Source organism: Cucumis melo, chromosome 2 (assembly GCF_025177605.1).
Source record: "Cucumis melo cultivar AY chromosome 2, USDA_Cmelo_AY_1.0, whole genome shotgun sequence".
NCBI lineage: Eukaryota > Viridiplantae > Streptophyta > Magnoliopsida > Cucurbitales > Cucurbitaceae > Cucumis > Cucumis melo.
The window spans coordinates 5,829,008-5,839,363 of NC_066858.1; positions in this window are offsets into that span (position 1 = coordinate 5,829,008).

The window sequence follows — 10,356 nt, forward strand, 5'->3', positions numbered from 1 at the left end:
GGGATAACAAAAACTATCAAACCATCACTTGGTTGGGTAATACTTCTATTCTAGTTATTCACACTCAGTTTGATGCGTCGATACTTCAAAAGCACTTTGGAATTTTCTATCCTAAATTTTCAATCTATTGGCTTTTCTCATTATTATCAACTACACTCTCGACTTGTTACTCTCAACCAATAGGCTAGACAATCTGTGAACAAATATCTTGTCACACTTAAGCCTAATTGGACTTAGTTAGACCAAGCAAAAATTAGCTATGATCATCTTTGCCTCATAAAAGTTCTTATGGAACTCTACCCATAATATGAATTAATTCATGATGCTTTGTTGCATTGTAATCTCCTTTGCCATCTTTAGATGTAGCCATCTAGGAAATTTTGTTGTCTTGTTCATGTCCTCTAATTTTGCACTTGCAACCTCTCATCCTTGATCGACCAATGAATCCATCTTCCGCAAAATATTGTAAACTTCATGGTCACAAGTTTACTAATTGTCCTACCATTGATTGTAGGTATTGTCACAAGCGAGGTCATATCTTGGAGAATTTTCCTACATGACCATCTAACCCTCCTGGTTACACATATAAGACCAAGAAATCTCCTAAATCTGGTTCCCCAATCATTGTTGTTGTGCCACCTCATCCGACATCGTCAACCCCAAGTTTTCAGTTAAGCTTCATGATTTACTGAAACAAGTGATCTCTTCTAAGTCTACTACTTTTGCGGTCTCCCCAAGTACTTCTTGGTTCCTTGACTTTACTTGTTGTAATTATATGATTTATGGCATTTCATGTCTGTCTTCCCTTATTCCTATTCAATCACTTCCCCCAATCCACTCTATTGATGGTAATCTCGTGCCTATCTCCTACATTCACACTCTTAATACACCCACCATAACCCTTTCCAACACTTATCATGTTTCTAATCTATCATTCGACCTAGCCCATGTTGGCCAACTATGTCTAACCATTGTCTTTTCTTTCTAGGTTCAAGATCCACAAATGCGACAAATGATTAGAACGAGGCAAAAAGTATGAAGAGTGTTTGAGTTCAAATCTCTACAGCATTCTGTGTTTCCATCTATCTCTGGTTCTGTCACTTATAATAATATATATAAGTGGCATCTTCATCTTGGCCATGCATTAGGGGTGATCATCGGTCGGGCGGGGCGATTTTATACAAAAATCAGAGCCAAAAACCAACCTAGTCAGTTTATACGAAAGAAAGCCGACAACTAATGTGTCACGTCCCAAAAATTAAGGTAATTTTAAATTTAATTATCTTTATTTAAATTAATTATGTTGGAATTATTTGGGTGTTAATTGAGAATTGTTTGATTTGTGGAAATTAGAACTAATTAAATTTTTTTGGATGAATATTTAATTAATTTTAAAAATTAGGATTTTGGTGGGATCTTTTGCTTAAATATAGTAAATGGAGAAATATTTTAGAGATTTAGGATAGTTTTAAAAATATTTATTTTAATATTGTAGTTTAAAATAAAACATAGGTTTGGTTTTCAAAACTAGACCTATAAAAAAGAAAAAAGAATGGATGTCTGGTTTTCAAAACCAAACAAATAAACACTCATGAAGAGAAGCGTGAGCCATTGAAGCGTCTTTCACCACCAAAGATTTTCTACTGCCTGTGAAGCATTGTGTCAATGAAGGTTAAGACTTGTTTTTCCCTTTTAAATCTCCCCTTTCGAAGCTTCTTCTTCCCTACCCTAAATCTTCTTCTTCTCTTTTAAATCTCCCCCAGTGAAGTCCCCACCGAACATGTAACAAACCAACTCCTTATACTGAGTCGAAGCCATTACTAAACAAAAATAAGGTTATAAATTTTGGCTAAAATGAACAAAACCTCAAAATTTTATTTATTAAAAAAAACCAAATTAAAGGTAATGTGCAAAAAGTAACAAATATTAAAATCCTACTCGGGCGCTATCTACTTTTGAAGAAGCGAAATAATAAATAAAGAATAATAAGAATTCAAATACTAAAAGTTTAAACTGGGGTGTAAAGCGGAAGCAGAGATCCCTAAGGCTCGCCACGGTCATATGTGGTCGCCCGCCAGCTTGCCCTTGCCCTTACCCCTTCCTCTATCTAAAAAATGTGACATGGAAAGAGTGAGTATAAAATACTCAGTAAGGGACCCACTACTAGTCCCACTAGGTGTCTGTTAACTTCCTATTAGAGTCCTGAAAATAGTACCCAATAATTGGCACGTTTCCGAACACGTGCAACATGCGCTCCCGTAGGAACAAAATCTAGTCTTCGGTGTCCCGAGGGAACACCTAGGACATACTGGTCTGTAGCGTACCTGGAGGAAACACTAAGACAATCGGGCTGCGAGGATCTCGTCGAATCACTCGAATCATATCTATATCCATGTCAGACTGGCGGTCCCGTCGTACTACGCAGTCCTAAATAGGCGGTGATCCCGAAGGACACCCATGAAAGTACGACTCTAATAGGCTAAGCTAACAGGTACCCTAACCATAGCATACATATAACATAGCATCACCTCATAATCATATCAGTCTAATCATCATGTCACATCTCATTACAATATCCAAACATAAAGTCATAACAAGCCACGTCATCACATTACCATGGCATCATATCAAATCACATCATCAGTCACATCATGCCCTCATTAATTGACATATCGTTATACAGTCTAGTCCTCAACGTGCATAACCAGGAATGCATACGGTCTCATGATTCTAGTCGTAGAGCTAGTAGTAGAAATCTCTTACCTGGAGATTTGCTCAGTCGAATTCTAACAGCAAGAAAATGCGCTTTCCAAGCAGCGAGGCCCTAAATGATTAATAGCGCCAATTTTCATAACTTGAACATTAAACGACCAAGGACTTAAGAATTTAGTTGGAATAACTTACTCATGGTCGGGTTACAAGGAGGTGGTCCTTAACTAGAGAAGTCTTTCACTCTACAATTCCATTGATCCAAGCTACCCTTTTTAAGAGAGATAAATCAGTTTAATCCAAATAATTTATTTAGGTTAAAAAATCTTAAGTCCTTGTTGGGTGTGCCAAAACCCAATTAACTTACTAAAACAGGTGCAAAGGACCGAAGCAGGCTGACGGCCCAAGGATAGGCAAATCAACTCGGCTAGAAAAGCAGGAATCGGCTTGGCTTGAAGGCAGGAGTCGGCTCAACTTGCGGCAGAAGGCGCGGCTCGACAGAGGCACTCGCGGCTCACGCGGGTGTGCGGCTCGACTAGTGGTGCGGGCGCGATGCGCGTGCAGGTTGCAAACGCGGGCGCGACTGGCGTTCGACTCACAAAGAGGGGTGCGGGTTGGATTTCAGGTCGAGGCGAGGCGCGATGCGGCTGTTCGGGTTGGCTGCGGTCGTGGGTGGCGTTCGACTCGCTCGGGACGATCAGTTGGATAGGCGAGGAGACGCGGGTCGGCTTAGAGATGCGGCTGTGAGGAAGAAATTGGGTTGGCGATCGACTCGGTTACCGGTTCGGATTTGATCTGCGATGGACGCTCGACAGAATGCTTGGGTGGACAGCTGCGTTCGAGACGACGGCGCGGCGACCGGCGGCGAGGGAGAAGGGTGGCGGCGGCGCTTTAGAGCTAGGGTTTTTTTTTCCTTCTTGGTGAAGATGATGGTGGTGCATTAATTGCACTTCCCAATGCCCAATTTAAATAAAATAAATACTTTTATTTTATTGTATTTTGCTTTATTTTATTACTTTATTCTCTTTCCCAAAAATCTTCCCACTCTCTCTTTTTAATTAAAATACTAAATCTCACTTATCTTCCAACCAATAACTTTACCAAATTCATTTTCCAAATCAAAATAACTTTAAACCTTAATTAATTCACAACAAAAAATATAACCAACCAAGTTTCCTCAAATAATTTCAAAATTCGATAACTACAGTAAGATAAAATTTTAAATCCCAAATTTTGAGGTGTTACAACCTTCCCTCCTTTGAAAAACTTTCGTCCTTGAAAGTCTTAATCCTCGAACAGCTCGGGGTACTGGGCTCTCATGTCCTCTTCTCTCTCCCACGTGGCTTCTTCAACTCTATGGTTTCGCCAAAGAACTTTGACCAGTGAAATTTCTCGACTGCGAAGCTTCTTGACTTCCCTTGCCAAGATCTCAACACGTTGCTCCTCGTAGCTCAAGTTCTCACTAATTTGCAATGGCTCGAAGTCCACTACATGCGTCAGATCTGTGACATACTTCCTCAGCATGGAGACATGGAATACATCATGCACTGCAGAAAGGGATGGGGGCAACGCCAAGCTATAAGCTACAGGGCCAATCTGCTCCAGTATCTCAAATGGCCATACAAAATGCGGACTTAGCTTCCCATTCTTCTCGAACCTCAGAACACCCTTCATAGGTGCTACCTTCAGAAAAACCATGTCTCCCACATCGAACTCCAGATCCTTACGTCGTACATCAGCATAACTCTTCTGTCTGCTCTATGCCGTCAACATACGAGCTCAGATCTTCTGTATGACTGCGTTGGTGGTCTGAACTAACTCAGGGTCTAGCATCCTCTGCTCACCAACCTCGCCCCAGCAGACGAGAGATCTACAACACTTACCATACAGAGCCTCAAATGGTGCCATACCGATAGTAGCCTGGTAGTTGTTATTATAGGCAAACTTCATCAAATGCAAATGGGAGTCCTAACTCCCTGAAAACTCTAGCACACAGGCTAGCAACATGTCCTCCAAAATCTGGTTCAACCTCTCTGTTTGACCATCGGTCTGAGGATGAAAAGCTGTGCTGAAGTCTAACCTCGTGCCCAATGCAAGCTGAAGTCCTTTCCAGAACTTCGATGTGAAACGAGCATCTCTGTCCGAAACGATGGATACAGGTACTCCATACAGTCTCACTATCTTCGTCATATATAGCTGTCCCCACTTACTGGTAGTGTAAGTGGATTTCCCTGGAACAAAGTAGGCTGACTTCGTAAGTCTGTCAACAACAACCTAAATCACTGTATAGCTCTTTAGAGTCCTGGACAGTCCTGTAATGAAGTTCATCGACACACTCTCCCGTTTCCATCCTGGCACACTCAAGGGTTGCAACAACCCGGCTGGCCGCTGTCTAGGTGCCTTCACCTGCTAGCATACCAAACATCTACTGACAAAATCTGCCACTTCTCTCTTCATGTTCCTCCACCAATAGACACTCCTCAAGTCTTGGTACATCTTCGTACTTCCAGGGTGCAGAGTAAATAGAGAAATGTGAGCCTCAGTCAAAAGCTCTGCCTTGAGTGCACTATCTTTCGGTACAGACAAACGTCCCTCAAACGTAAGGCCATCGTTAGAGGATATGGAGAAATCCTCACCTTGCCCTGTCTCTACCAAACGACGCTTCTCGACCAAATAAGGATCATTTAGCTAAGCAACAATAATCCTCTGTCTCAAGGTCGGCTGCATTGACAACTGAGCCAACTATGAGGTAACCTCTCCTACTGAGACTGCAATCTCGGCTCTCTCAAAATCTCTGAGTAAGGGAGCTTGCTTAGTGATTAGCGCTGCTGAATGTGCAACCTTCCTACTCAGCGCGTCAGCTACTACATTTGCCTTATCTGGGTGGTACAGAATCTCGCAGTCATAGTCTTTCACTAACTCGAGCCACCTCCTCTGCCTCATGTTTAGCTCCTTCTGGGTGAAGAAGTACTTCAGGCTCTTATGGTCAGTGAAAATCTGTATCTTCTCACCGTACAGGTAGTGCCTCCATATCTTCAGTGCAAAAACCGCTGCTGCCAACTCTAGGTCATGGTTAGGGTAGTTCTGCTCATGACTCTTCAACTGACGGGAGGCATAAACAACTACCTTACCTTACTGCATCAGAACAAAACCCAATCCATTTTTGGAGGCATCACTGTAGATCACAAAACTCCTCGATCCATCTGACACTGTCAGGATTGGTGAAGTCACAAGCTTCTGCTTAAGCTCCTGGAAGCTACTCTCGCAAGCTGGGCTCCAAATAAAAGGAGTCCCTTTCTTCGTCAACTGAGTCAAGGGACTGGTTATACGTGAAAAGTCTTCCACGAACCTCCTGTAGTAACCTGCCAAACCCAGGAAACTACGAATCTCGCTAACCGTAGACGATTGAGGCCAACTGGTAACCGCTTCGATCTTTGCTGGGTCCACAGAAACTTCCTCACTGGAAACCACGTGGGCGAGGAAAGTCACCTTCTTCAGCCAGAACTCACACTTGGAGAACTTGGCATACAGCTTATTAGCTCGAAGAGTCTCCAAAACCTGGTGCAAATGCTCCTCATGCTCAGCCACAGTCTTGAAGTAGATCAAAATGTCATCAATGAAAACTATGACGAACGAGTCTAAGAAATCCTTAAACACCCTGTTCATCGAGTCCATGAATACCGTAAGAGCATTAGTCAACCCAAAAGACATCACAATGAACTCGTAATGTCCGTATCTTAAACGGAAGGCCGTCTTAGGAATATCACTGTCCCTGATCCTCAACTGGTGATAGCCTGATCGCAGGTCGATCTTAGAAAAGACAGTGGCTCCCTGCAACTGATCGAACAAGTCATCAATTCTGGGCAAGGGGTAGCGATTCTTAATTGTCACCTTGTTCAGCTCTCTGTAGTCAATGCAAAGGCGCATCGACCCATCCTTCTTCTTCACAAACAACGTTGGGGCTCCCCAAGGTGACACACTGGGTCGGATGAAACCCTTGTCCAGCAACTCCTGCAGCTGTACCTTCAGCTCCTTCAGCTCGGCTAGAGCCATTCTGTAAGAAGCCCTCGAGATAGAAGTTGTACCAGGCTCTAACTCGATGGCGAAGTCTATCTCTCTGGGAGGCGAAAGTCCTAAAAGCTCATCGGACAAAACATCGGGGTACTCCCGTACCACTGGTTCGGAGGACAAGGAAACTTTTGGTTCTCGGGTATCTACTACGCTTGCCAAGATGCTCCAGGTACCCTAGCTGAGTAGTTTACTAGCCTTCATGACCGAGATGACCTTGGGTATACATACGATTCCTGTCCCTTTAAATTTGAAACTACGCCCAAAGGGAGGGTTAAAAACGACTTCCTTACCAAAACAGTCTATACTTGCATGGTTAGCTGACAACCAATCCATGCCTAAAATCACATCAAAATCCTGCATGTCTAATACTAGTAAGGTCACACCTAACATCTCGTTTGCTATCTCTACCTGAGATGCCTTTATCTTTTTTTTAGACAACAGAACCTCCCCTGATGGAGTAGAAAAAGATAAAACACTACTCAAGGGTTCTACCTCTAAACCCACATGCTGAACGAACACAGAGGATATGAACGAATGGGATGGCCCAGAGTCAAACAACACAAAAGCATAGTGCCCCAAGATTGGGAGCATACCTGTCACCACTGTACCAGCTCGCTCGACCTCCTGACGGGTAGTGGCAAAAACTCTTTCCTGCTGGGAAGTGGGAGGCTGGTGCGGGGTGGTCTCCATGGGTTTTCGAGGACAGGCGTCAGCGGTGTGCCCTGGTTGTCTGCACCTGAAGCAAACTCCACTTCCGACCAAGCAACGACCTCCATGGACTCTTCCACAGGTAGGACAGACGGGTAGCTCTCTTAGAGTTCTCCCAGCTGCTGCAAGCTCCCGTCGATGCCTATAGAAGACACCTCCTGACCTTAGGTTTTGCTGCGGTATCACGTCAGGCTGCGACTCAACCTTCCTCTTCTGACCAAAGGGCTGACCCTCTGCCCGCAGCTTTGGACGGATCAGCTCTCTCATGCAGACTCAAGTTCACTGCTATGCGTAGTGCATCAACATGAGTGGCTGGCCGAAGGGCTCAGACGATGCCCTGGAGGTCTAGTCTGACACCTCTAACGAATTTCTCAGTCCTGGCAGCCTCATCCCTTACCACATCGGGAGCGAAACTGGATAACATGTCAAACTCGGCATCGTACAGCTCCACCGTCATGTCGCCTTACTCCAAGTTTAGGAACTCTTGCTGCTTAGCGTGCTTCACGTTGACAGAGAAGAACTTAGCATAGAAGTTCTCCTTGAACTGCTCCCAGGTTATTTTGCTGATGTTGCCCTCCAGCATCCTTTCAGCAGTTTTCCACCAGGCGGTGCCTCTATCCTCCAAGAAGAAAACTGCACACTGCACCTTCTGGTTGTCTGGGCATTTCATGTATCGAAAGATAGTCTCTATGGATGTCAACCACATTTGGGCCTTGGTAGGGTTGTCCATGATCCTATCAAAAGTTTTAGGATTATACTTCCTAAAGTCTCTCAGGTGTTTGGCCTCAGCCGACAGTTGAACTGGCGGAGGCTGAGCTTCCACATAGGCTGGAGGGGTGACGGTCTGGGCCTGAACAGGGCGGCCTGGGTCTGTTGGACAGCAAGAAAAGGGGCTAGAGCAGCTTGCAGCATGTCCTGATAACGCTGCTCCATCGCAGCGAGATCCACCTGGGTGACCAGTGCGTTAAGGTTTGCCGCCGGCACAGCAGGTTGCTCCTCCGGCTGGCCACGTCCGGCTCCTCTGCCTTCCCTACCACCTCCTCGGCGTGCACCTCTACGTGGCGGCATTTTTCCTAAATTTCACTAGTAGAAACTTTTTACCACAAAAACATAACATTCATACTATTTATTCTCATTTCATTCAGGTAAGATTGAAACTATAACATTAAGCAAGGCCTTAAGACATACCTGGCGAGTGACGAAAGACCGTATAGCCATAGGGATAAAATAAAACAAAACAAAACAAAGACTTACATCGTAAGTCAGTCTACAGAACCTAAAATACTGGGCTTTGATACCAACTGTAACGACTCAACTCCTTATACTGAGTCGAAGCCATTACTAAACACAAATAAGGTTATAAAGTTTGGCTAAAACGAACAAAACCTCAAAATTTTATTTATTAAAAAAACCAAATTAAAGGCAATGTGCAAAACGTAACAAATATTAAAATCCTACTCAGGCCCTATCTACTTTTGAAGAAACGAAATAATAAATAAAGAATAATAAGAATTCAAATACTGAAACTTTAAACTGGGTGTAAAGCGGAAGCAGAGATCCCTATGGCTCGCCACGATCACTTCTGGTCGCCCGCCAGCTTGCCCTTGCCCTTACCCCTGCATCTACCTGAAAAATGTGACATGGAAAGATTGAGTATAAAATACTCAATAAGGGACCCACTACTAGTCCTACTAGGTGCCTGTTAACTTCCTATTAGAGTCCTGAAAATAGTACCCAATAACTGGCACATTCCCGAACATGTGCAACATGCGCTCCCGTAGGAACAGAATCTGGTCTTCGGTGTCCCGAGGGAGCACCTAGGACATACTGGTCTGTAGCGTACCCGAAGGAAACACTAAGACAATCGGGCTACGAGGATCCCGTCGAATCACTCGAATCATATCTATATCCATGCCGGACTGGCGGTCCCGTCGGACTACGCAGTCCTAAATAGGTGGTGATCTCGAAGGACACCCATGCAGGTACGACTCTAATAGGTTAAGCTAACAGGTACCCTAACCATAACATACATATAACATAGCATCACCTCATAATCATATCAGTCTAATCATCATGTCACATCTCATCACAATATCCAAACATAAAGTCATAACAAGCCACGTCATCACATTACCATGCCATCATATCAAATCACATCATCAGTCACATCATGCCCTCATTAATTGACATATCGTTATACAGTCTAGTCCTCAACGTGCATAACCAGGAATGCATGCGGTCTCATGATTCTAGTCGTACAGCTAGTAGTAGAAATCTCTTACCTGGAGATTTGCTCAATCAAATTCTAACAGCAAGAAAATGTGATTTCCAAGCAGCGAGGCCCTAAATGATTAATAGCGCTAGTTTTCATAACTTGAACATTAAACGACGAAGGACTCAAGAATTTAGTTGGAATAACTTACTCGTGGTCGGGTTACAAGGAGGTGGTCATTAACTGGAGAAGTCTTTCACTCTACAATTCAATTGGTCCAAGCTACCATTTTTAAGAGAGATAAATCAATTTAATCCAAATAATTTATTTAGGTTAAAAAATCTTAAATCCTTGTTGGGTGTGCCAAAACCCAATTAACTTACTAAAATAGATGCAAATGACCGGAGCAGGCTGACGGCTTAAGGACAGGCGAATCGGCTCGACTATAAAAGCAGGAATCGACTCTGCTTGAAGGCAGGAGTCGACTCGGCTTGCGGCAGAAGGCGCGGCTTACACTGGCGTGCGGCTCGAATAGTGGTGTGGCGCACATGCTGGTTGCAGACGTGGGCGCAGCTGGCGTTCGGCTCACAGAGAAGGGTGCGGGTCAGATTCCGGGTCGAGGTGAGGCGCGGTGCGGCTGTTCGGGTCGGCTGCGG